Source organism: Eleutherodactylus coqui, unplaced genomic scaffold, assembly GCF_035609145.1.
Source record: "Eleutherodactylus coqui strain aEleCoq1 unplaced genomic scaffold, aEleCoq1.hap1 HAP1_SCAFFOLD_136, whole genome shotgun sequence".
Taxonomy (NCBI): Eukaryota; Metazoa; Chordata; class Amphibia; order Anura; family Eleutherodactylidae; genus Eleutherodactylus; species Eleutherodactylus coqui.
The window spans coordinates 330,787-357,739 of NW_027102610.1; the positions used below are offsets into that span (position 1 = coordinate 330,787).

The 26,953-nt window shown below is 46.5% G+C and overlaps 1 long non-coding RNA gene across 1 annotated transcript; it reads left to right on the forward strand.

Moving 5' to 3' along the window:
* The first annotated feature begins 1,139 nt into the window (after nucleotides 1-1,139).
* Nucleotides 1,140-20,389, forward strand: LOC136605437 (uncharacterized). Its single transcript, XR_010789984.1, has 4 exons — nucleotides 1,140-1,239; nucleotides 4,040-4,333; nucleotides 6,534-6,819; nucleotides 20,194-20,389. It is a non-coding gene; the product is annotated as an uncharacterized lncRNA (long non-coding RNA).
* Nucleotides 20,390-26,953: the final 6,564 nt, after the last annotated feature.

The following is a 26,953-nucleotide window of genomic DNA, read 5'->3' on the forward strand; positions in this document are numbered from 1 at the left end:
ACAACCCTCACTCACCCCCACTCCCCATCACACAGAACCCCCCTCACTCACCCCCACTCCCCATCACACAGAACACCCCTCGTTTCCCCCACTCACCAGCACACACAGAACCCCCCTCACTCACCCCCACTCCCCATCACACAGAACAACCCTCACTCACCCCCACTCCCCATCACACAGAACCCCCCTCACTCACCCCCACTCCCCATCACACAGAACCCCCCTCACTCACCCCCACTCCCCATCACACAGAACCCCCCTCACTCACCCCCACTCCCCATCACACAGAACCCCCCTCACTCACCCCCACTCCCCATCACACAGAACCCCCCTCACTCACCCCCACTCCCCATCACACAGAACCCCCCTCACTCACCCCCACTCCCCATCACACAGAACCCCCCTCACTCACCCCCACTCCCCATCACACAGAACCCCCCTCGCCCCCCCACTCCCCATCACACAGAACCCCCCTCGTTTCCCCCACTCACCATCACACACAGAACCCCCCTCACTCACCCCCATTCCCCATCACACAGAACCCCGCTCACTCACCCCCACTCCCCATCACACAGAACACCCCTCACTCACCCCCACTCCCCATCACACAGAACCCCCCTCACTCACCCCCCCCCTCCCCATCACACAGAACCCCCCTCACTCACCCCCACTCCCCATCACACAGAACCCCCCTCACTCACCCCCTCCCCATCACACAGAACCCCCCTCACTCACCCCCACTCCCCATCACACAGAACACCCCTCGTTTCCCCCACTCACCATCACACACAGAACCCCCCTCACTCACCCCCACTCCCCATCACACAGAACCCCCCTCACTCACCCCCCACTCCCCATCACACAGAACCCCCCTCACTCACCCCCACTCCCCATCACACAGAACCCCCCTCACTCACCCCCACTCCCCATCACACAGAACACCCCTCGTTTCCCCCACTCACCATCACACACAGAACACCCCTCACTCACCCCCCTCCCACCTCTTAATCAAACCGAGGACGTTCCCTCTCACTGACTGCACTTACTTTCACTATGGTCTCTGCGCAGGCAGCCCCTCTTGCACATCGGCGTTTCCTCCCAGGAACTCCGCTCAGACTCCTCCCCTCTGATGATCTCTGTGCTGGAGAACCAGATGGGGGAGGGGTCTGAGCGGAGGTCCTGGGAGGAGCGCCGATGTGCCCGGAGAGGCTTCCTGCCTGCGCAGAGACCATAGTGAAAGTAAGTGCAGTCAGTCAGTGTCGCCTGACTGACTGCAAAGTAAGCCCCGTGGGCCCCCTGGGGCTCAGGGGCCGGGTCGCAACCGCACCCCCAGCACCCCCTATATGTACGCCAGTGATATCGTGTATATCCCGACAGACAGACAGACTGCTGTGTGTATATACTGTATGTGTGCATGGGGGTCGGGAGGACATGTCAGCTGTACGGCACGGGGGTAACAAGTTGGTCTAGTCAGCATGCAGCCCGGACTAGTTGTTGTACTTGGTTACCAAGGAGCAGGACTGTCAGCCACAACACAAGGCTGCCTGAGGAGAGGAGGCTGCGGAGGGAAGCCCTGCACGAGGGGGTGTGAGGGCTGTCAGAGAGGGGAGGGGAATATGAGGGCTGGCATTGAGGTGAGGGGAGTATGAGGGCTGGAATGGAGGTGAGAGGGGTATGAGGGCTGGCATGGAGGTGAGGGGGGTGTGAGGGATGGCATGGAGGTGAGGGTGTATGAGGGCTGGCATGGAGGTGAGGGGGGTATGAGGGCTCGCATGGAGGTGAGAGGAGTATGAGGGCTGGCATGGAGGTGAGGGGGTAGGAGGGCTGGCGTGGAGTTCAGGTGTGTGTGAGGACTGGCATGGAGATGAGAGGGGTATGAAGGTTGGCATGGAGGTGAGGGGGCTATGAGGGCTGGCATGGACGTGAGGGGGATATGAGGGCTGGCATGGAGGTGAGGGGGGTATGAGGGCTGCCGTGGAGGTGAGGGGGATATGAGGGCTGGCATGGAGGTGAGGGGGGTGTGAGGGATGGCATGGAGGTGAGGGGGTAGGAGGGCTGGCATGGAAGTGAGGGGGGTATGAGGGCTCGCATGGAGGTGAGAGGAGTATGAGGGCTGGCATGGAGGTGAGGGGGTAGGAGGGCTGGCATAGAGGTGAGGGGGTAGGAGGGCTGGCATGGAGTTCAGGTGTCTGTGAGGACTGGCATGGAGATGAGAGGGGGTATGAAGGCTGGCATGGAGGTGAGGGGGCTATGAGGGCTGGCATGGACGTGAGGGCGATATGAGGGCTGGCATGGAGGTGAGGGGGTGTGAGGGCTGGCATGGAGCTGAGCGGGTATGATGACTAGCATGGAATTAGATCAACAGTTTAGGGACATGAAGTAATCCTGCCGTATTCCGCCCCTCAGGGTCCTGTAATGTAAGGCTGGGTTCTCACATGCCGGATTCCCGGCGAAAAACTCGCGGTTTGGCTGCAGCGAAAAAACGTGAGATTTCCTCCGGGAAAAGCGCTGCTTCAAAACCCGCGGCACTGTGCCGCAGGTTTTGAAGCGGCCTGGCCAGCGAATCCGCGCCGCAGCACCGGCTTTTGCCGGCTTTGCCGCGACGGATTCACTGTCCCGTGTGGACAACATTTCTGAGAAATCCGCCCTGTGCGAACCCAGCCTAAGAAAGCCGTTGCGCTGTCCGTGTTTTAATGTCATACGACCCCTTTATGTATGCTGAGTATATGGCCGGGCTCACACAGTGACATTCATACTCGCTGCGCCCGCCAATCCCCACGCACACGTAATACACGTCCAGATAGAACATGCTGTGGATTTATTCTCTGCACCAGTAATACACGTGTGAAAACCCGCAGATGTGAGCGATCCAATACAAGTCAATGGGCTAACGACATCACGAGCTGCATATAGGAGAAGTGCGCATGCACAATAATAATACACCCGTGTGACACCTGTATGACTTGAAACGCGATAGCGAAGCCCAAGCACTTTTACAACACTGTGGCTATGAATGTTTTGGGGTGAAAGTGAAGAATTCCTATCCTATCCTCTGCCAGGAAGTTAAGTTGACTAAAATACTTCTTTGGTAATTTTTAGAGACATGTTTTCACAATTAATGCTAATCTGACCACTCCATAGTGTTTTTACGTCCTGCCTAAGTGAGCTGTAATTCCCGGGGACGTAAAAACATGCTTCCTCTGGGGATTAAAGCCCTGCAGGCTCTGGACATCGCAGTTCCTGGCTGCCAGCTCCCGGAGGTAACCGACAACCTGGAGCTGTCATGGGGGGGCCGCAAGAAGCCCCCTTCCCACAGTTACACGATCGCCAGTATCGCCCGAATAACCCATGATCATAGTATGAGTAGTCAAAAGCACAGAGCTGTCACCGGAAGCTGCTGTATGTGGTTCCCGGTCACTTCATTGCTGTTATCCAATGGATAACAGCGACCATGTAAAAGTTTAAAAAAGGTGTAAAAGAAAACCTCTCCCGTCATGGATTATGTCTGTGAGGGGAGATGAGATTACGATCGGCCCTCGGATTTATATGTGGACCTTACCCTGGCTGTTGCGGACGTGCCTGTCGCCAAAATAGCGGGCGCATGCACAAAAGCCGGGATAATATAAAATCCCCCCGCTCTTGGCTACGAAACGTTGCCGAGAGTCTGGAGATGCCACAGGGGGCCGTGGTCCTTGGTCACATGGTCGCTGCTATCCAATGGATAACGGCGATCACGTAAAAGATTTTTAAAAAGTTTCACCTCCCGTCACGGATCTATACTTGTGACTCGGCTTTTTAAGAGATAAAAAGGTTATGGCGGTGAGAAGACGGCAACAGAAAATACTATATTATTAAAGAAGACATTTTATTATTAAAATTAGTAAAGAAAAAAAAACGTATATATATCTGCGGGCTGTACCGAAAGTGCAGAAGTGGTCATAAATTCTTTATTAATTGATGTAGATTGTTCAACTTGCACATGTAGTTGGAGGGACTCTTCCTCTATACGGGGGCTTCAGAATCTTGATCTTCCTTGCAGGTCAGTAATGGATTCCAAACAGAAACAACGTGCTGTCATAGAGTTCTTGATGAAGGAGGGATGAAGGCTGTCCGACATCCACAAAAGGCTGCAGAATGACACCATTGACAAGAGGAATGTTCACAGGTGGATGAAGAGGTTTACAGAAGGTGAAACCAGCACTGAAGACAAACCACACAGTGGAAGACCATCAGCTGCGACCACTGACACAAATCGTCAGCGAGTGGATGAGTTGATTCACGGCTGGACTAATGGGTTGAGGCCAAACAGTGACCTCCAGGACTGCCAAGTCTGGTAATATTCCCAACTAGTAATAACACGATTATGTGTTACAAGTACAAGTAAATCAATAATTCATCTGTGCACCAAAATGGATCTATTAGCCCCTTCTCCTATAAACAGTATATAAACAGATTAAAATGGAATGTGTAGGCCCTGTAAGAATGGTAGAGGGTGATGGGGAGAAAGCAAATCTGTTAAAAGGTTTATTCCCCAGTGCATTCACACAAGTTAATAAAATGTTAGATGAAATGCAGAGTGATTTTTCTTGGACATAGAGTGACCAAAAAGGCGCAATTGTGGCATTGTGTAATTTCTTTTTTCTGACCGCGTCCACCCTGCAGGATAGATAATGCATTATTTTTTAGATCAGACTTTTACATTAGCGGCGGTACCAAATATATTTGGGGGGTTTTTTTGCTTGTATTTTTTAATTATAAATACAAGAAAAGTTGTTTTTTTTTTAACTTTTAGTATGTTTTTTACAATACATTTTTTTTTGTCCCCTTAGGGTACTTGAACTTGAGGTTGTTTAATCGACTTTAACATTTGATGGAATACTTATTGCTGTATATGGTATTTTTATCAGCATTCTATTATGACGGGCCACAGGGAGCCCTGAGGGCTTCAAAAGGCCTTGGGCTGCCATGACAAGCGAACAGCACCTCGCAATCTCATCACGAGGGCGCCGTTCGGGACTCTCAATCTCCGATTGGATATTTATAGGGTTAACCATCGGTGTTAGCGCTCACGCTGATCATGGCAGTTGTGGTGAATTATCAGCTGTCAAAAATAGTCGGTATTCACCATCTCTGGAGTAAAATTGGCTCCCAGTCCCGCTCCACACAAACCTTCCCCAGGAGGGCGTATATATACGCCCTTTATGGTGAAGGTGTTCAATTTTAAAACATCTGTCTTCGTCAGACCATCCCTTTTTTTTTAATAGAAATCAATAGTGATCAGCCCTGATCCGGCTGCTCTGATGCCCGGTAATGTCATGTATTTATGGGTTGTGCTGCCAATGCAGAAATTGGTCTTATAGAGCGACACACATACAGAAGGATCCGGAGCCGGGAGCCACCTTCTATGGCATCCACAGGGATTATAGTCAGGGGTTTATGTTTGGTCAATTTCACTTTTGCAGTCTCTTAAAGGGATTGTCCAAGAGTTTAAGAAATAAAGCTAACAGTAAAATGTTATAAAAATAGCAATCATTACACTTCCGTTAAATCACCCAGCACTCTGGTGCCGATGCTCCTGGGGTCCCAGCCATTCTTTATTCTCCTGGTGCAGTGATGCACTATACTTCTGGTTAACAACCTCAGCCAATCCGAGGCCTCAGTAGACATGTGCCATACATGCTAGCATGACTGCCGAGGCCAGTGATTGGTTGTAGTGGTCACATGGCTGTGGTAGTCACATCGACAAGCCAATTGCTCTACTATCTTTGGCTGTCATGAATGGAGAGGTAGTGCACACGCATGACCACCAGTCCGAACATTCATGGACATGTGAAAGTTCCTAATTTCTTGATCGTTGGGATCCATGCAGTCAGACCCTTGCCAATCAGATGCTTATTCTTTATCCCTAGGACATTCCCTTTAATCATATCTTAGAAGTTACCCATATGTTCCTGCACAGAGGTCTTTAATGTCTTTTACACCCCTTACATGCCCTAACACAGCAGAAGACCGGGATATTGGCGTGTAGAATGACTTTTCCCGGCGCGGATCATACAGCAGCTATATGGACAGTCCCTCTACGGGGATCACTGCTCTCACACCCTCGGTGTATATATATTTGCAGTATTTAATCATCTTAGAGGGCATTAGGCTTGAAATGATTAAACCCATTATACAGCACTTACCTGTTTAGAACGTTTATAGTGTTCTTGCTGATGGTTTTGTTGCCTTTCGTACAAGTCCGGGATTAGAGTATATTAGAAGCATCTTGGATAGTACTAGGTAGCAGTTACGTCTTCGATATATAAAGTACTGGCGCATCGCTCACACGGATGACTATATTTACGGATATTTCACTCTATACAGCGCGGTTGCAGGAAATGCGCTTTCAACAGTAACTGTCTGCTTGGCACAAATAATACTGCATATCCTGGCCTGCCAATCTTTGTCAGAATTGCTAATGAGATTACAGGTTTTAGCATTGCAAGAAAGCATGCAAGTCTCTTCTAAATCCTACCTCTGTGTCTTTTCAGGCAGCTTAAGGACAGGACCCATGAGAAGAGATTGAAAGCGGCAGCGCAGTCGTGAGTGGTCTGCTGTTGTTTTGGTGCCAGTGACTCAAGCATCAGCCGCCTAGTGGGAATAGGAGGTAGAGCATGCTTCAGGAGAGCCGTGCAAGATATTGTGTGACATCTTAAGAGCTAAACTTGGAGTCAACATTCCTATAGCTAAGGATACCCTGAAGAGTCAACATGGCCACCTCACGGCTCGCGAACAGAAGCACCAGGGACATCGCAAATGTGATGCAAAGGTTGCAAGGTAAGTGACCGTCAAATAAACTGACCTTTAGCGCATTATCACTTTAGAATACGCCTCTGCTCTGACAATCGTAGCTGGAGCCGTCCAGGTGTCATGGAAGCCAGAGGCCTTTTTTTCATGCACCCACAGAAAATAGTGGGCATTCTTGAACAAAATCACTCAAAATAGAACCTGCTGCAATATTTTTAATCTTTACCATTGGTACGAGCAAAAAAAATTCACAGGAGCGTATATCGGCCGCCGTTTTCACGGCCGGCGATATACACTACCATTTGAGCTTTCTTCTTCTTTTCCTCCCTCTCAACAGCTCTCTACATCTCTACTCCCTTCTGACTGTTTGCAATGGGAGGGGTGAGACGGAGGTGGAGCTAAGCTGCTGCCCCCTCCCCACCTGTTCTCCACAGCCATTGCAAACAGCCGGAGGAGAGGAGAGGCAGTGAGTCGGGGAGGGGGAGGGAAAGTGGAAGACAGCTCAGATGGTAGCATATATCCGCCGGTCGTGAAAACGACGTCATGGCTATCATAGATAGTAAACAAAAATTATTTTAAAAATTGGTAAAAAAAGACAAAACAATACAATAAAATTATACACGTAAAAAAGAAAATGACCCAAAGCCAACACCAACCCAAACCGTCATCGTATGCATCCTGTAATCCGAAGCTATACAAAAAATATATATCTAAACATCCAAAGCAAAATGAGGAACCCCTTCCTGTACTTTATTTTAGCGTAAATAAACTAAGAAAAAAACAGGTATAAATTTCAAAAAATCTTTTGAAAAAAAATAGAAAAAAAAAGTCATTGAAAAAAGATATAAAAATAGCCCCATATGTCAGGGGAAAAATTATGTTGGTAGCTGAAGGAAAAACAATAGGGCAGTAAAACCAGCACATGGGTAAATTCTTTAAAAAGTGTCCAGTCCCTAAGGTGCATAACAGCCTGTTCCTTAAAGGGTTTTACTAATTAAAACCCGATAATAGCACATTTTATTTTTGTAATCTGTTTTTATTTTCCGATTTGTAGATTTTTCTTCAATTCTATTATCAGTACATGACTATGGGGCCGCCCATTCTGCATTCAACCGCATTTAGAGATACGCTTTACAGCAGCCTCATGGATCATTTACACAACGGACAGGAAGGGACTCATTGCTTCTATGGGAGACTGTTCTAGACATGTGCTTTGACATGTTCAATGGTAATTTCGCAGGGAGGGGGAAGAGGTGAGCTGTGACCATTACCTATTTTAAATGGTACACCCTGTTTTATCTACATGTATTGTAGGTGTTACCTTTCATTGCAATCCTGCCTGTGATAATAGTGACTGCTGAAAAGTTTTCCGTACAGAACAGGAAAAGTTGGGTTGATGATCAGTATGAAAATATAGGATTTTAGGGATTTTTTTTTTTAAATACAATTAGTGACCAATTCTTTTCTTTTTTAAAGGTCACCAAAAAATCTTATGATTCTTACAATTCTAAACATTCTCATTAATCATTGTGTCCCCTGTATCAGCCTCAGCAGTAATAGTATTACTATTGAGGCCTTTGTGCGGGTCACTGTTATTACTGAGGCCACTGTGGGGAGTCACTATTATCACTGAGACCAATACAGGGGACAGTATTACTACTGAGGGTCACTGTTATTACTAAGCGCGACAGTAGAGGGGACAGTATTACTACTCAGGCCTCTGTGGGGGTCACTATTACTACTGATGTCAATATAGAGGACAGTATTACTGCTGCGGCCAATATATATATATATATATATATATATATATAACATTATTGCTACTGAAGCCACTGTGGGTGTCACTATTATTACTGGGGCTGATATAAGGGACACTATTACTACTGAGGCTGATGTAGTGGACACTTTTACTACTGACGCCACTATGAGGGTCACTATTACCACTGAGGCCAACACAGGGGACAGTATTACTACTCAGGCCTCTGTGGGGGTCACTATTACTACTGATGTCAATACAGAGGACAGTATTACTAATGAGGCCACTGTGGAGGCTACTGTTACTGCTGGGGCCAATAAAGGTGACATTATTGCTACTGAAGCCACTGTGGAGGTCACTATTACTCCTGGGGCTGATATAGGGGACACTATTACTACTGGAACTGATATAGGGGACACTATTACTACTGAGGCCACTGTGGGGGACACTATTACTACTGAGGCCACTGTGGGGGACAAGATTACTACTGAGGCCATTATGGGGGACAATATTACTACTGAGGCCATTGTGGGGGACACTATCACTACTGGGGCTGATATAGGGCAAGCACTATTACTATTGATGCCACTCTGCAGGATACCTTAAGCTGACTTAGGTTATGTTTATACTTGGCGGAAATGCTGTGGAATGTGGCAAATTATGCAGCATTTCTGCTTCCAGGTGCGGTCGTTTAAAGCTCTTTTTTTTCTTCAGCGCCGTAGAAATATGGCGCTGCATTAGAAGTCTGTCGCAGGTCTCTTCTGCCAGAGGGAGCAGGTGCTCAGCTGTCAGATAATGGCTGAGCACTTGTTCTAACAGTGGGGACTGAAGATACCTTTTGTTACACGCTATTTAACTCTTTGCACGTTGCAGTGTAACGGCGGAATATAAGAGGCAGATAAAGGAAGGGGGCTCCCTCTGTCACCTATTGGACCCTCGTAATGTGATTACGAGGTCTCAATGGGTTGCTATGGAACCCTGAAGCTTGGATGTAGCCTCCGGGTCTGTGGCCGAGGAGGCTCAGCCTCTACTAACCTCATAGGCTTTCTAATGCACTACTATACAGAAGTGCAGGAATTACATACATTGACACCGATATGTGTCTGTCATGTTGTGCTACTGGGACCTGTAGTGCTACGGGTTTCCAGCAGCACATTTCCACAGGTGTGGGATGATTGAGCTGGCTGGTTGTGTATTGCTCCAGCTAGCCAACCTCCACCGGTCTGTTGCACATATATACCAGCCCCTCTTACTAGAGGGTTCTAGTCATTTGTCATTTATATCATTCCCTCTCAGAACTGTGGAGCTTGGCATCATGCATGTTCTGCTTTGGTGTTATTGCACACATGAGGTTCTGGGTAGGATTCCCTTGTCTCTTCGTTGGTGAGAACAGTGACATGTTCAAGGTCTGTATGTAGGTGTTTACACATTAGGTGTGAATTGTCCAGTTCAGTGTGTGTTACTGCCTGTCGCCATCTAGAGGACGTGGGCTTGTGGGCTTACATATTCTGGCCAAAATACAATCCCTTGTGTGTACTAACTTGTTAGATATTTCCATCTGTCTGGGTGTTGTAGTAGATTGGTGAGTATTTTGGCACTTATCGTTCAGTGTACGTGCATGCACCGACATTTATGAATTACTGCATATTTACTGTGAATAGAGGCAGATGGGCCGGAAAGATCCCCAGCCGCCTCCACCTCCATTCACTGAGCGATGATCAGGCCTCATGCAGACCGCTGGGTCGGATTCCGCTGCGAGAATTCTCACAGTGGGATGCGAGCCGTGCTCCTGCAGTGACCCCCGCGTCTTACCTCCTCCAGCGTCTACTCCGCTCTGCTGTGTGCCGTCTTCCGCCCAGCCGGCACATGTGCAGAGCAGAGGCGGCGCGCCAGAGGTGACACGATTTGTTTACCGCGCGGGTTTTCACTCGGTCAAATCGCGGCAGTCTGCATAGAATTGCATTATCTAATGCAATCCTATGGCAGCGTGCACGAGCGGAAATTCTGTGGGAAATCCCGCTGAAGAATTTCCGCCTGTGTGCATTTACCCTAAAAGCGCAGAAATGATCATCACTGTGTAAAAGGACCCTAACTCCAATCACCAAGGCCTTTTCAACAGTTCTTCCTAAAAACTCCAAAGCAGAGAAAAAGCCCTTTAAACTCCCTGGTTCTCTTGGGGCTCATTCACATGACAAGATTACAGCTTCTTGGAGAATGTTTCCATGTATACCGTTCCCGACAGACGTGCACAATAGTGTACAGGGGCTATAAACCTTTGTACTAAGGAATTTATAGCCATATTGCCAAATAGGTCCATAACCGGGCTCTGCTGTGCACATAATGGGGTTTGAATTACGGAATCTGCAGTCGCCTCCTGCACGGACAATCCACAGCATTCTGCACCAATTCAAGCCAATAGAACATTCGCATGTCCGCTCACATTGTCCGCTCCCGTGTCCTTGCTAGGCGGTGATGCGGGGAAAGCAGAGGTATAAAAAACTGTAGTGCACGTGTCTGATGTCGACACGCACGAACTATCCGCAGTACAAAATAGAAGATGAAGAGACAGGTACACGGTGTCACCGGCCGGGCACAGGGCAGGTCATGGTGCAGGATCCACATCTGCAATCAGACCCGGTCGTGTGCAGCCGGCCTAAAATAGATGGAACCAGAAATCTTGGTGACGCATAGGACTCCTGACTAGAGATGAGCGAACACGTTCGGCCCCGCCCCTTTTTCGCCCGAACACCGAACTTTGCGAACACTTCAGTGTTCGGGCGAAAAAAGTTCGGGGGCCGCCGTGGCAGCGCGGGGGGGTGCGGCGGGGAGTGGGGGGGAGAGGGAGAGAGAGAGGGCTCCCCCCTGTTCCCCGCTACTGCCGCCCGCGCCGCCGCGCATCTCCCCGCCCCCCGGCGGCACACGGACCTTTACGCGCGAACACTGCAGTGTTCGGCAAAGCCGGTGTCCGGGTGCGGATGTGTCCGTAACGGACATGTTCGCTCATCTCTACTCCTGACCACCGATATAATGACCCGAACTAAAAGTCCTTGGCAGTAAAGCACAATACCTTAATAGCGATGCTCTTTTTAATCATATTGTGTTGTCTTCTTCTCACACCATAATGCTGGGTTTCCTCAGGACGGCTTCACGGTTTTGCCGCAGCAAAAAACTGCCAGATTTTTGCGGGATAAGTGCAGCTTCAAAACCTACAGGACTTAGCCTCGGGTTTTGGAGCGGCTTAGCCACATGCTTTTCCATTGCGTCCAGCTCTCCCATAGAGAGGATCAAGGCCGCAGCGAAAAAAAGAATTGATATGCTGCATCCAAGGAAACGGCGCCGTAGCGCCAGCTAATGCTGGTTTTGCCGCAACAGATTGTCCGCCCCGTGTGGATGAGATTTTTGACAAGTCTCGTCCACATGCCTGGCTAATTTTGGTATTAGCGGCCACAGCGAAATTCTGCAGGGAAATTTCGCTGTAAATCCGCCCTGTGTGAACCCAGCCTAAGTGGTGTCCCTGTGGTACATGCACTCTTGATGATCCATCAATTCTCCTTAGAACTCAAAAAGACAGATGTGATCTGAGGGCTCAGGCAGACGGGTGTTTTTTGCTGAGAATGTTTTTGGCGTTTGCGATCCGCATCTATATAGAACCAATGCTTTTCAATGGTAGCGGTCACATGTCCGATATTTACATGTGCATAAAATTGACACGTACAAAAGAACATATGGGTGTCAATGGATGTGGTCACATGTTTTTTTTTTATGCGCGAATATACGCATGTAAAAAATGTCTGTCTGTCTGAGCCCTGAAGGTTGAAGGGGCATAACTACAGGCCCTTTTATGTGCAAAGGTAATCTTTCAAAGGACTGAAACATTGAAAGATTTAGCAATCTATTTGTATAAAGTGTTAATGGACATTAACACTTTATCAGCTTCATTTGCATGTAAAAGAACCTCTAGAAGTTGTTTGCAGAGACCAGTGTGTGTTTAAATACACTCCAAGCTGTGCAAACAGCTGCCTGCACATTCCATTATTCTCCTCCTGGCTAGTGTAAACATACCACAGGGAGAACATCCTGCAGTCTATTGAAGGATGAGTAAAATACGTTCAAACTGAGTATTTTTGCTCAGTCTTTCAGCGGCTGCATGATGAATTTTAAGTTTAGCTAAAATCCATCGATCAAATTAAAAGTACACAATGTCTGCGTTTACATGTAGCGATTATCGCTCATTTTTGTCTGAGAGAACATTAAATAAGGGCTAATGCCCATTGCCGAATTTCTGCCACGTTTTACGCGGCGGAAATCCGCGGCGTTACCCCGGAGCTATTCGGTTCTATTGAACCTAACAGCTAAATGTTCACGCTGCAGAATTCCGCAGCGTGCAACAAACGGTGGCATGCTCTATTTGCCATGGGAATATGCGTGGCCGGCTTCCATTGACATAGCCGTCATGCTATCCTTCGGAAGTATCGCGTAAAAACGCGTGCCTACCTGCATCATCTGGCACTGCCGGCGCATCATGCACTGTACTGCGTATGCGCACCGGCTCGAAGGACGGTAACAGCATGGCGGAACCGGAAGCTGAGTGTTAGGGTTTTCCGGGGCGCCGTGGTGGACTCCGTTGCAATATTCCACTAGCGGAGTCCGCCACGGCTGTGGGCATGAGGCCTAAGACATCCAATAGAAATAAAGACACTGACACAAAGGTTTATGGAGGGAGAAAGAACATTTTATTTCTAGCTGTAGGAAATGGTAGATTTTATTATGAGGTATTTTGAGGCTATTGATCGAGAGGAAGGCGAAAACCCTTTGATAGGAAGAAGCCAATTATCCTTGTATAAAGGGGAAAAATTCCTTCCTGACCCCAAATATGGCGATCAGAACAAGTCCCAGGATCAAAGCCGACATCTGACCTGACTTATTAGAATGTATTCTTGTTGTCAGAAATCTAAATAAATCTCTTACCATTTATTGTTTGTGGGGAATCTAAAGTGTATTGAACTAAACCTGTTTATAGACTGTGTTGGTCCAGAGGAAGGCGAAAACCCCCTTGAGGAAAGAGCCAATTATCCTGTTTTAAGGGGGAAAAATTCCTTCCTGACCCCAAATATGGCGACCAGAATAAATCTCAGGATCAAACGCCAGCCGCTCACCTCCTTGGTGTATGTGATGTCAGCTAAAGATTGTGTTTCTTTATGTTTATATTATGTTATTTATGTGGCTGATTCCTTATAAATAAGACCTAACCCTATTTAAGGCTGTGAGTTGATCCAGAGGAAGGCAAAAACCTCATTGAGGTATGAGCCAATTGTCCTCAAGTTGGAAAAATTCCTTCCTGACCCCAAATATGGCGATCAGAGCAAGTCCCAAGATCAAAGCCGACATCTACACCTATCTGTGTGTATATTTGTGTCTATGTATGTGTTAGTGTCTACACTAGTGTCTAACCTTCATGTATGTGGTGCGTGCTGCTTACCTGGCCTGTGCCGAGGTCTTACTAGTAACCAGGAGTTCAGGGATAATAGTCACTCGGGCTATTGTTCCTGAACTCGCCAGTTACCAATCAAGCACAGGCCGCTCCTGGGGGCGTAGAGGGTCTTCAGGAGAGGATGATGTTCGATGCCAGCCGAAGGATGCCAAGGTCGGGGTAGCATGATGGTAATACGCAGGATGCAGTTGGTGGAGAGAGGATGTTGTTGGTAAGCCGGGGTCTTCTACAGCAGCAGAGTCGTGTGTTCAGCAGACAGTTGTCGTGGGCCGAGCCTACAAGACATAAGAAGGAATTGTCAGTGTTACCAGTTGTGGATATAAACCAGTGAACTACTGTAACATGATGACTTGTATCAGGATCTGATTGGGATCTGATATAAAAAAGTTATTTTCTGCAACTGTGTCTTTACTATGAGGTATTGGGAGTTTTGTGATTGTGGAAGCCATAATAGAGGCCATATTGCTGGTCTTAATATATTTTCCCCAAAGTCCTTTGCTATGTTAGAGGAAATGGTTTATGTATTAAGCTTTCTACGGTATGTGAAGTTTTGCTACAGTGTATGGATATGATTGTAGGTGTCCTGTGTGTATAGGTGTACAGATATGTATGTGTGAGTGTGTATAGAGGATACTTACCAGATGGTCGTGGCTTCCTTCACAATCGGATTCTTCTCGTCATCCTAAGAAGAAGTAGAGACATGGTATTTACAGGAGCAATAATAATGTTATTATATGACCTCCTGAGCTGTCTGACACCAGAGGAACAATGATAATCAACACAGAGGTCTGCCTGAAGAACATCAACCCTAGAGGAGGAAGATCTTACCGGGTCCAGCTTGGTGAAGTGTACGAGAATCCGTCCACAGGGTGAAGGGGTGTACCACCCTCCGGCCACGGCAGGTCTCGATTCCTGGGAACTCTGCTGAAGGGTTTGAATGGCGGCTCTGCTCTTTTCATCTCCAGCTCCTCCCAATTCACGGTGTTGAAGAATCGGTGACCTCTGATATTCTTGTGGACACCCAGCCTCTTCTTTGGCTTCTTCCGCAGCAGTCTCTTCAGAAGATGCTTTACGTCAGCATCTAGCCAAGATGGGAATTTTGGCTTCTTTCTGGTGATGGACTTGATGATCTTTCTCCTGGAGGAGCCGTGGTAGAAGGGGGACTGTCCTGTCGCCATCCAGGATACGACAATCCCCAGGCCCCACCAGTCGACTGCTGCGTCGTAGTCCTTCTCACGAAGCACCTCTGGGGCCATGAATCTATAAGTGCCTGTCACTCCGCTGATCTTCTTAGACGGGACGACGCCGTCTTGGGCCAGCCCCAGGTCAATCAGGCGGATGTGTCCATCTCCGTCCAGCATGATGTTCGCCGGCTTTATGTCACTACAATGAAGAAAAGTAAAAAGGTTAATCTGTTGAGTGATGCAGTAATAATGTAGTAGAGAAATAATGTACCACAGCTTAACCAGTCCTAATTCAGGACTCTGGGAAAGCTGGGTACATTATCTTCACCAGGGAAACAGGGAGATGTGGGAAAGTTGTGCTTACCGATGGATGATGTAGCGTCGGTGCAGGAACTGGAGGCCGCATGCAATCTCCGCTGTGTAGAATCTGAGAAAAGAGTGTAGTATCAATGACATGAAATAAGTCCCCGACGTCATGTCACCATCATAGTGTCACCTGTACGCCCTCCACTCTTCTATATCTGTCATGTCGCCCTCAGTATCCCCCCGTCTCCTGATTAGTCATTTACTCACCTGACATGGTTGATGTCCAAACTGCCGCACATCCTGATCATCGCCGCCAGGCTTCCTCCGGACAGATACTCCGTGATGAAGTAGGCCCGGTCTGCAGACTGCTGTGCGGCATACAGATGGTAGATGAAGGGGCAGTCTTGGGCCTTCAGGAGTATCCGCCGCTCTCTCCTTATGACGTCTGCCTTGCTCTTTCCTCTGTCAACAACCTTGATGGCCATGAAGGTGTTCCTTCCAGGAAAAGATGCCAGGACCACCTTAAGAAAGCAGATAAGAAATTATCACTGACAGCGGCCAGAAGGGAAAATCATATATATTTATCACATGGTGGATTTATCACTAGGCGCTTTCACATGGCCAAGAAGATTGTGCAAATTAGAACCCCGTTCTTTTGAATGGAGTCATATACATGAGCGTTTTTCTCTTTTTGTCCCGCACCGCATCTTGGTGCAAGGAAAAAAAATTGCAGCATGTTTTCTTTGCATGTTCCTCAAAATCCATTGTCTATTGTTTTCAATGGGACAGGAAAACAGATTGTATGGCGTGTGATGCGAGGTTTCCCATTGACTGTTTCTGATAGCCGGCCTCCTGCTGTGACAGCCGGGGTGCAGAAGGACAGTGACCCCTGCTGTTAACTCCTTACATACCACGATCTATGTAGATCACGGCAAATTAAAGGATTCACAGAGGAAGGGCGCTTTCCTTGTGATGTCATTGGACCCTTGCGATGTAATCGCGGAGGGCCGATGGGTTGCGATGGGTGGCAGGATGCTAGATAGAGGCGTCTTGCTTTACTGTTGCCTATGATTGTTTTTACAATCGATAAGGTTGTAATAGTAATCATAGCTGCTATGGATCAGGTCCCCTTCAGGGACATAAACAGTGTCAAAAAGCAAAATTAAATAAGTACATTTTAAAAAGCCTTTTTTTGCTCATTTTCCCCTATTTGTATGAAAAAAAAAATTAAGAAACCCCCCACATGTGGTATCATTGTGTCTGTAATGAGCTGTGCTATAATTTGAGCAAACTATTAATTTTGCGCAGCAAAAACCGTAAAAAGAAGGGAGCAAAATACTGATATGTGGAGGAGCCGTCACTGCGCCATTCCCAGAAAATAACAGTCATATAACTTACCTCGCTGAAGCTTCCTCTGCCCAAGATCTGAAGGGCGGTGAAGCGCTTGATGTCAAATCCGCGGTCTGATGGTAGAAGGTCCTGGCTGGTGCCTGGTCTTGGCTCCTCATCCTCTCCACTCCTCCTCCTCTTTATAGCTGTGAGTCCGCTCACGCTCTCGTCTTCTCTTTTGCGCTTTTCGACGTCTCCTTTTTGTCCATTGGACTCCATTTTTCTCAGTCCTGTAATCTTCGATCCAACCGCTGCCGTCGTCAGTTGAAAGGAAATGGCAGTTGGCCGATTGGAGGTCAAAGGTCAGTGAAGCCGCCAGTACCAGGCTTGCCAGTACTTTGCCTGCCAGTACCCTGCTCTGCCATATACACTGTGATGTGGCCACCATGAGTGATGGTCTAGTGCCCAGGGAAATGGAGAAAATCATAGCTGGTTCTTCCAGTGCCACATTATTAGTAGATGGGCAGGGATGGCACTTGATGTCTGGGTTGGCAGTGGTGCCCATAGTTCATCAGAAACTTTTGGAGTTTTATAAAACTTACGGTTGATTGGAAATTGAAATGAACCCGGCGGAGGAAAAAACATAAATTGTACTAATGAGAGGAATAATAAAGTCTTGTGAGAGGTCATTTAATAAGTGTCCATCATCCAGATACATGATGTGTATCTCCATATGTTACAGCGGGCAGCGCCCTCGCCAGTGCAGATCTGGGTGTAGCGGGCGGAGATGCTTCTATGGAGGTCATAGATGGATTTATCCACAATGGGGATTAATGCTGAGGTGTCAAATGATAGAAAGGGGTCATACAGAAATGTTAGGAGGATGTTATAAATCTACGGTTGCTGTGTGAGTTATTGTTGGGGGTTGCAAATTGGCGCAGTAATACGGTATTATAGGACTTTTTATTTACACTGAGACAATAAAGACTATTTTATTAGACAAGCTTGTGAGTGCAATCTAAAGTCTGGGAGAATAAGAGGTTGTGTGCAAGATATAGTCAGGTTTAGGGCAACGACAGACGAGCGTGTAACGTAACACGCTCACTCCTGCACATTTTTTGCGCAGTGAACGAGTGTATTTAACATTCACGCCTGTGCAAATATGGAGTGTATGTCCGCAGGCTCCATTCGTTCACACAAGCAGTGGAATCACCGCACCCTGATTTAAAAAGCTAATTTGCCTAACGTGGATGATTGCAGATCTGCACTGCACTTAGTGCATACCCGCGTAGGCAGATGTGCGCGCTTGCCCACCTCACGTGGGACTCTATGGTGCACAAACACGCACAAGATAGGGCAAATACAGCCGCAATGAGCCCGTTTGCAATCAATGGGTTCTATTCTCTACATATCGCACTCATCTGTTTAAGCCCTTATATAAGCTGACCAGACGTCCCAATTTAGGCAGGACAGTCCCACTTTGGGACCCTGTGTCCTGCCTTTCCTAGGGTCCAAGCTCCCTGGCTTGTAATCAGTCAGTGGCGCTGCGGACGGCAGTGTGTGCATCCAGGATCCTTCTCCCCTGACCGATCCTCATTTGTTCCACAGGAGGAGAGGAGAAGGGAGGAGGTGTTGCTTTGGGTGCACACACTTCTGCCTGCAGCAGCGCTGAGAAGAGAGAGCTCTGTAGACCAGGAGAAGGGTAAGTATATGGGGGGACACTATTACTACCAAGGCCTCTGTGGGGGTGGGGTCCCCATTACTAGTGAAGCCACTCTGGGGGATACTATTACTACTGACGCCACTCTGTATGTGGCAGCATACCTCAAGCTGACTTACTGTATGCTTACAGGTGGCAGAAGTGCTGCAGACTGTCCACGGTAGAAATTTCTGCTGCTAATTATGCAGCATTTTTGCAACCAAAAACAGTCAAAATCCGCACCCCTGGTGTCATTCTTCAGCCTAGCATACTGTATTACTAGGGGTTTGAACACATGCACATGATTTTGTTCCTTTAAGCGGCCGTGATAATCACGAGACAATTGATTTCAGCTCTTTTCTCGGGAGTGAATACTACGTCGCACCTATCTTCCCCCAATTATTTTCAGCCTTCTGCACAATGGCATGGAGTTTGAACGGGCCGAGAAGGGGGAAAAACCCTCCATTAATGCGCAACTATGCTCCGTACCGGCGATCGTAGTTGTGCATAAGCCCGTGTGATGTTGCCCTTGTATATTTATATAAAATGTGTGTGTTTAGAATATATATAATATATGTGTATTCATATAGAGTCTCATACTTACCCATCCAGCGTGGGGCCGCACAGAATTAGGACATGCTGCGATTTATCATAAGCCAGCATTAGGGCGCCTACCCACTGGCGATTTTTTTTTTTTTTTTTTTTTCCTGCGATGCTAAATTGCGTTTTGCGTTTTTTCTGAAGAGCAATTAGCATAGAATGTGTTCTTGTCCATTTGTTGTTTTTTTTTCGTTGCGTTGCAATTTTTCACATAGGAACTGTCAGTTGCATATGTCTCCTTATTTTTCTCTTAAAGGGGTTGTCTCGTGAAATCAAGTGGGGTTCAGCACTTCTGTATGGCCATATTAATGCACTTTGTAATATACATCGTGCATTAATTATGAGCCATACAGAAGTTATTCACTTACCTGCTCCGTTGCTAGCGTCCCCGTTGCCATGGATCCGTCTAAATTCGCTGTCTTCTGGCGTTTTTAGACGCGCTTGCGCAGTCCGGTCTTCTCCCTGGTGAATGGGGCCGCTCGTGCCGGAGAGCTGGTCCTCGTAGCTCCGCCCCGTCATGTGTGCCGATTCCAGCCAAACAGAAGGCTGGAATCAGCAATGGACCGCACAGAGCCCACGATGCACCATGGGAGAAGACCCGCGGTGCATCGTGGGTGAAGATCCCGGCGGCCATCTTGGTAAAGGAAGAAAGAAGTCGCCGCGAGCGCGGGGATTCGGGTAAGTAATAAACTTTTTTTTTTTTTAAACCCATCCCTTGGGTTTGTCTCGCGCCGAACGGGGGGCCTATTGAATTAAAAAAAAACCCGTTTCGGCGTGAGACAACCCCCTTAATGCACCCATGATTGTCAATGGAAATTAACGAAAAACGCCGCGAAAAACGCTGCGTTTTTCACGCACGAAAATCAGCAACGCCAGTGGGTAGGCGCCCTTAGAGTGCATAAACTAACGCAATCCTATGATAGCGTGCCAATCCCGCTGCAGAATTTCCGTCCGTGGGCATTGTGCCTAAGCCGTAGCATTGGCCCCATAATGCCACAATGCCCAATATCCTATCGTAATTCTAATCTTTCTTTTTCAGATGAGCAAGAAGCCGTTCAAGAGAACATTTACCAAGTGGATGAATTCCCATTTGGCCAAGGTAGCTGGTCATGTAGTTACATTGTGTAAGAGGACATTCCACATGCTTTAGGGCTCAGTCACACCAGCAAAGTTTTCCTGCATGTATAGGCGCGTTTCCGAAACGAATCTATTAGAACCAATGCTTTCTAATGAAAGCGGTCACATGTCCGTTTTTTAGAATTCTTTAAAATGCGCACCTACAAAAGATAGGACGCGAGTGAAAATACACCCGGTCACGTGATTATTTTCTACATGCCATGTGCTTTTATTTTTTTTACATGCGTGAAAAATTTGCTTGTCTGACTGCGCCCTTATAGTTGTTACAGTAATTAGAACTTCTCTCGTTAGTCTGGCCTCCTTCTACACTACTTTATCAGGATGTTGTAGGGGAAATGTATTAACTGATGTTTGCCGGGTTTCTGGTGTAAAAAGGTGACACATTTTGGCGCATGCCACATATTCAACCTTTTTCTGTTTTGTGGCTCGATCGCCATTTTGCAAAGGTGGTCAGATATTGAGTGTAAATTCTGCCATCTTTTGGTGCATCTTGTTTCTGCGGCGTACACAGTGCAGCAAAAATGACGTGAGAACTATATTCTATGGGTCAGTACGATTACTAACATAAAAAATTATTTTTATTTTTTGCTTTACCACTTTTTTTTCCCAAGATATTTTATTTTTTAAAATTATTTTCTTCCGCAATCTTCTGACAGCCATACCTTTTTTTTATTTTTCCATCGACATAGTTCTGTGGGGCCTCATTTATTTTTTAGCAATACCAAATAGATTTTTGTCTTTTTATGTAGATTTTTTTTATTATACATCTGGTAAAAGGTTTTTTTTTTTTAAACTTTTATTACCTTTTTATTATTTTAATATTTAATAAAATGTAAGTGATTTACACTTGTTTTTTACATGTGTAATACACAGTACTAAAAGCCCATTTACACTGCGCCATTCAGGCACACATGATAAAAGACGCAGCATGTCCTCTATTGATGCATGAGATACGCAGCGAGGACATCTTCGGATGGACGTGTTTTTTCAGGTTTTGTTTTTACTAGCGGGATTCTCGTGCGTTAATACTACCTATAGTCCGCCTGCTTTTTTTGACAGGAGCCGTGTGATCATCATCAGTCACTGTAATAGGAGGAACAAAAAAAGGTTTGGTACGGTGTTAGCCAGCAGAGCAAAATGTGATTGTTCCCAGCAAGAAAACCATGTAATCTTGGAGATATGATACCTTTTAATGGCTAACAAAAAGACATGATGTTCTAGCGAGCTTTCAAACCTACTCTGGCTTAATGAAATAGATGTGAAGAGGAATACATATATACACTCATACATATGAGAAGGTACAGATCTGGTGTGATTAATGTGCACTTTAAACAATATATACTGGGGGTGGGGTGGCGGGGGGCTAGTTACATAATGAATGAGAAATGAATTCACTGGAGTGGGCCTTTAATACTCTCTTTACGTTAAACATTCTTGCACGCACTAGCAGGGGGGCCCCTACCGTGAGGCAGCAGTTTGTAGGACCCCAGAAGGAGGAGGTTGCTGCCCTCTGGTGAAAAAAAAAACAATTGCCACCTGTTGGGTGGGCAGCAACCTGAGAAGCATTTTACTCACTTAGGCTAACTTCACAAAAAGGGCGAGCGCAATATGGGGCCATGAATCCCACCCCTATATCACACTCTCCGCTATGTCAAATCCCTGAGGATGTGAGGCGTTGTCACGTGAGAACAGCCTCGTATCACTTCAGGGATGCCGGAAACCTCCGCCGTGACGGACAGGAGTTTCTGACATTGATTTTAATGGGAGACCTCGCATCGCGTGCCCCTAGCATGTGGTGCAATGCTGCCGCCGGGACCATAAAATGACATAGGGTTTAGAATCAATTTCTGCGTATACAAATACGAATCTGCCCTCAGGGTCCCTTCTGACATTTATGGGGTTCCATCTTAATGATTTGTGAATAAGGAGTGAGACTCATCTGGAGAAAGAAGTATGAAAGGAGTGACATGTCCACTGTACCCACGTTTTTTTAAGGGTATCTGCTTTATCTATAGTGAGGTGAGTCTCTTGCAAACCCACAATCTGGGGATTAAATTGCTTAGTATAAGACAAAACTGCTTTACGCTTATTAGCGGTGCCCAGGCCTCACATGTTCCAACTAAGACATGACAGCGACATTGGGAGACATAATGACATATAGCACAGTCGGGTTTTCCAAGTAGGGGAGCATATTACCCATATTAGAAAGAAGGATATAAGCACAGACCTACTTGTAACTTAAAATAAACTGTAACAGCTTAAACAACTAAGAATTGACATCCCGCTTAACAATAATGTGTCGCAGGTGTCTAAAAAAAAAGAGTAAGCTACAATCTATTTTGAAAGTAGCAGTTGTTGTGAGTGGGGGACATTCCAATGGCCTATCGGGGATTGGTTTATGTGATAAAAAATTTTTTTCCCTTTAAGCATGGCTTCAGGCTATTGCCGCAGCGGTGGCTACCCGGGGACGAGCCCACAATCCGGGACAGCGTAAAGGCTAGGTGACATATCTCTTCATCCCAGCCATATACAGTATCAACCATAGGCCAATGGATCATGGGCCCAAATGTTCTTTGCAGAATTTACATTGCATAGATCAGAACTCGGGACTATGCAACGTCGGATGACGCAAGGTGCATACGGAGCCACTCCATGGCTTCAGTAGGGGAATGTAGAAAGATCACTTTATCATTTGCTGCAATCCGTAAACGGGACGGGTATGCCATAGAGTATGGAATGCCTCTATCCTTGAATCTCTTTTTTATTTCCACGAAGGTGGCTCTTTGTTTCTGCAGATCCGCCGAAAAATCAGGGAAAATAGATCTCACTGAGTTGTTATATTTAACCCCTTAGTGACGAAGCCTGTTTGCGCCTTAGTGGTGGAGCCAAATTTTGGAAATCTGACATGCGTCGTTCAACGTGGCATAACTCCGTAAAGGCTTTACATATCCCAGTGATTCTGACATTGTTTTTTCGCCACATGTTGTACTTCATTTAGATTGTAAAAATAGACCGATATAATTTGTGTATATTTATTAAAAGTACCAATATTGGAAAAATTTTGAAAAAATTGTCATTTTTTCACATTTACAACCGTAATATCTCAAATATGTCCAAACATACTGTACAAATTTTTGATAAGATATGTATTTCCATCTGTTTACTTTATTCTGAATGCACACTTGAAAAACTTTTGTGTTTTTTTTTACCATTTAGAGGACGTACACATTTAACATTACTTTTCAGCATTTTGAGGAGCACTTTGTTTTCCTGCACCAAGGCAAGTTTGCAAAGGCTCATAAGTGTCAGAATAATAGATACACCCACAAATGACCCCATTTTAAAAACTACACTCCTTAGTGTATTCACTGAGGGGGGTCATGAGTATTTTGACCCCACCAGTTTTTTTCAGGAATTAGTTCAATTTAGGGGAGAAAAAATAAAATTTCATATTTTTGCAAATATGTCATTTTAAAGACATATTTTTTTCCTATAGAGCCCATGAAAATGAGGATTTACACACCAAAATGGATACCCCCGTTTCTCCCGTGTTCAGAGACATACCCATTGTGGCCCTAATCTCATGTCTGGATGCATAACGGGAGCCAAAATGAAAGGAGTAGTCGGTGTCTTTCAGAACATAAATTTTGCTTGAAGGCGTTTTAGGCCCCATAGCACTTTTGTAGAGCTCTTGAGTGGCCAAAACCAAAGAGAACCCCCACAAGTGACCCCATTTTGAAAACTAGACCCCTTAACGAATTTATCTAGGGGTGTACTGACCATTTTGACCCCACAGTTTTTGAATGAATTCAAGCCAAGCAAAAGGAAAAAATTGTGATTTTCGTTTTTTTGTCAATTCTGTCATTTTAAAAACAGCTTTTTTTGTACAGCACACGCATGAATGAAGCCTTTCACCCCAAAATGGATACCCCTGTTTCTCCCGTGTTCAGAGACATACCCATTGTGGCCCTAATCTCTTGTCTGGATGCACAATGGGGCCCAAAACGAAAGGAGTAGTCGGTGGCTTTCAGAACATAGATTTTCCTTGAAGGCGTTTTAGGCCCCATAGCACATTTGTAGAGCTCTTGAGCGGCCAAAATCAAAGAGAACGCCCACAAGTGACCCTATTTTGAAAACTAGACCCCTTAACGAATTTATCTAGGGGTGTACTGACCATTTTGTTCCCACAGTTTTTGAATGAATTGAAGCAAAGCAAAAGGAAAAAATTGTGATTTTCGTTTTTTTGGCAATTCTGTCGTTTTAAAAACTGCTTTTTTGGTACAGCACACACATGAATGAAGCCTTTCACCCCAAAATGGATACCCCTGTTTCTCCCGTGTTCAGAGACATACCCATTGTGGCTCTAATCTTATGTCTGGATGCACAACGGGGCCCAAAATGAAAGTCGGTGGCTTTCAGAATAGAAATTTAGCATGAAGGTGATTTAGGCCCCATTGCCCACTTGTAGAGCCCTTGAGCTGCCAAAACGACAGAGAACCCCCACAAATGATCCCATTTTGAAAACTAGACCCCCTAACGAATTTATCTAGGGGTGTACTGTGTATTTTTACCCTACAATTTTTGAATAAATCTAAGCAAAGCAGTAGGAAAAAAATTACAATTTTCATTTTTTTGGCAGTTGTATCAATTTAAAAACTGTTTTTTTGTACAGCACACATAGGAATGAAGACTTTCACCCCAAAATTGATACCCCTGTTTGTCCCGTGTTCAGAACCATACCCCTTGTGGCCCTAATCTACTTAAAGGACGCATGGCTAGGCCTATAATGGAAGGAGCACCCGTTGGATTTTAGGGTACAACGGAATAAATTCCAGGCCCCATTGCCCACTTATAGAGCCATTGAGCGTCCAAAACGATAAAGAACCCCCACAAATGACCCCATTTTAAAAACTAGACCCCTTAACGAATTCATCTAGGAGTGTATTGCGTATTTTGACCCCACAGTATTTGAATAAATTTCAGCAAAGCAGAAGGAAAAAATTACGATTTTCATTTTTTTGGCAATTTTGTCAATTTAAAAACAGGTTTTTTTTGTACAGTGTACATAGGAATGAAGACCTTCACCCCAAAATGGATACCCCCGTTTGTCCCGTGTTCAAAAACATACCCATTGTGGCCCTAATCTACTTACAGGAAACATGGCAAGGCCTGTAATGGAGGGAACACCCGTTGGATTGCAGGGCACAACTGAATACATTCCAGGCCCCATTGCTCATTTGTACGGAATAAAAATTGACTCCCTAAAAATCCCCCCCCCCCCCCCCTCCACGCCCTTTTCGGCGTTCCCCAAATCTTAGATAAAAGTAATAATGTGAACTGTGTGGTATTTCCAAAGACGGGTAATTATGGAGGCTGGTTGGGATGGGCACATAGGGCAATAAAATCTGGTATCCCCCCTCCTCTCATGCTTTTTGGGGGTCATTTTTTGACCTCAGTGGCGGGGATGGGGTGTAAAAAGTGGCGTTCCGTGAGTCTCCGTAAGCTTGACGAGGTGCGGCGGTCTCACACAGAAGGCGCTCAACAAGGTGCTCCTGGAACTGCAGGAAGGCGAGTGTTCCCGGGGCTTCTTGTAAATTGCGTATTACAGGTAGCGGTCTGAATAACGCCGGGCTTACGCAGCCGTAGGTGGATCCCGGCTGTGAGCCCGGCTGTGACCCTGCGTACGGCCGCGTAATGTACTGCGCATAACTGCGTACTTACACGGGCGGTCATGCGCAGTACTTTTTTTTTGTTGTTGTTGTTTGTATTTCCCGCACCGTCGCTTAGCGATGACGCGGGTACCCGCAGCCCGTATACAACGTAGTTGCGTATGGGCTGCGGGTATATCCGCGACCATGGAGCACAATGGGCTCTATGTTGCTGATATCCGCGGTAAAATAGAACCTGCTGCGTTCTCTTTTCTGCGAGTGGATTACACAATTCCAACCCGCTAATGTGAGCGTAATTGTGTAATCCAATGCGATTGATCTGCGTATTACCGCTAATCAAACGCATGCGGAATCCGTAATTCCTATCCGGTCATGTGAGACCGGCCAAAGGTGGATTGCTACCTTTTTATCACGTGACCGGGGACCGCTCAACGAGGCCACCCGTCACTGCTCCAGGCTCTCGGCGACCGTTGGTCGCCGAGAGCAAGGAGCTATTAAGTTTCCTGGGCTCCCCGACTCCTGCGCATGTGTGCGGTGTTTTGCCGGCGGTCGCATGCGCAGAATACGGGAAAGTTCACGTAAGAAGATTGCGTCGGGGTGCAAATATGGAGGCCTCCGGTAAAAAGTTTTATCTCCTCTCACCGATCGCATCGGTGAGGGGAGATGAACCTCCCCTTTTTTTAACTTTTACGTGATCGCCATTATTCTTCGGATAACGACGAACACGTGATCAGGAACCGCTCACCGCGGCTCTCCGTGAAATCTCCAGGCTCTCGGCTAAGTTTTGTAGCCAGGAGCAGGGAGATTTTAAAAAAGCACGGCTTTTGCGCATGCGCCTGCCACATTGGCGAAGGGTGCGTGCGCAGAAGCTGGGGTGAGGTCCGCGGATAAATCCGCAGGCCTTAGGTACGTCATTTCATCCTCCCTCACGGATATGATCCGTGGGGGGAGATGAAACGCAAGGTTTTTTTTAAGTTTTTAAAACTTTTTTTA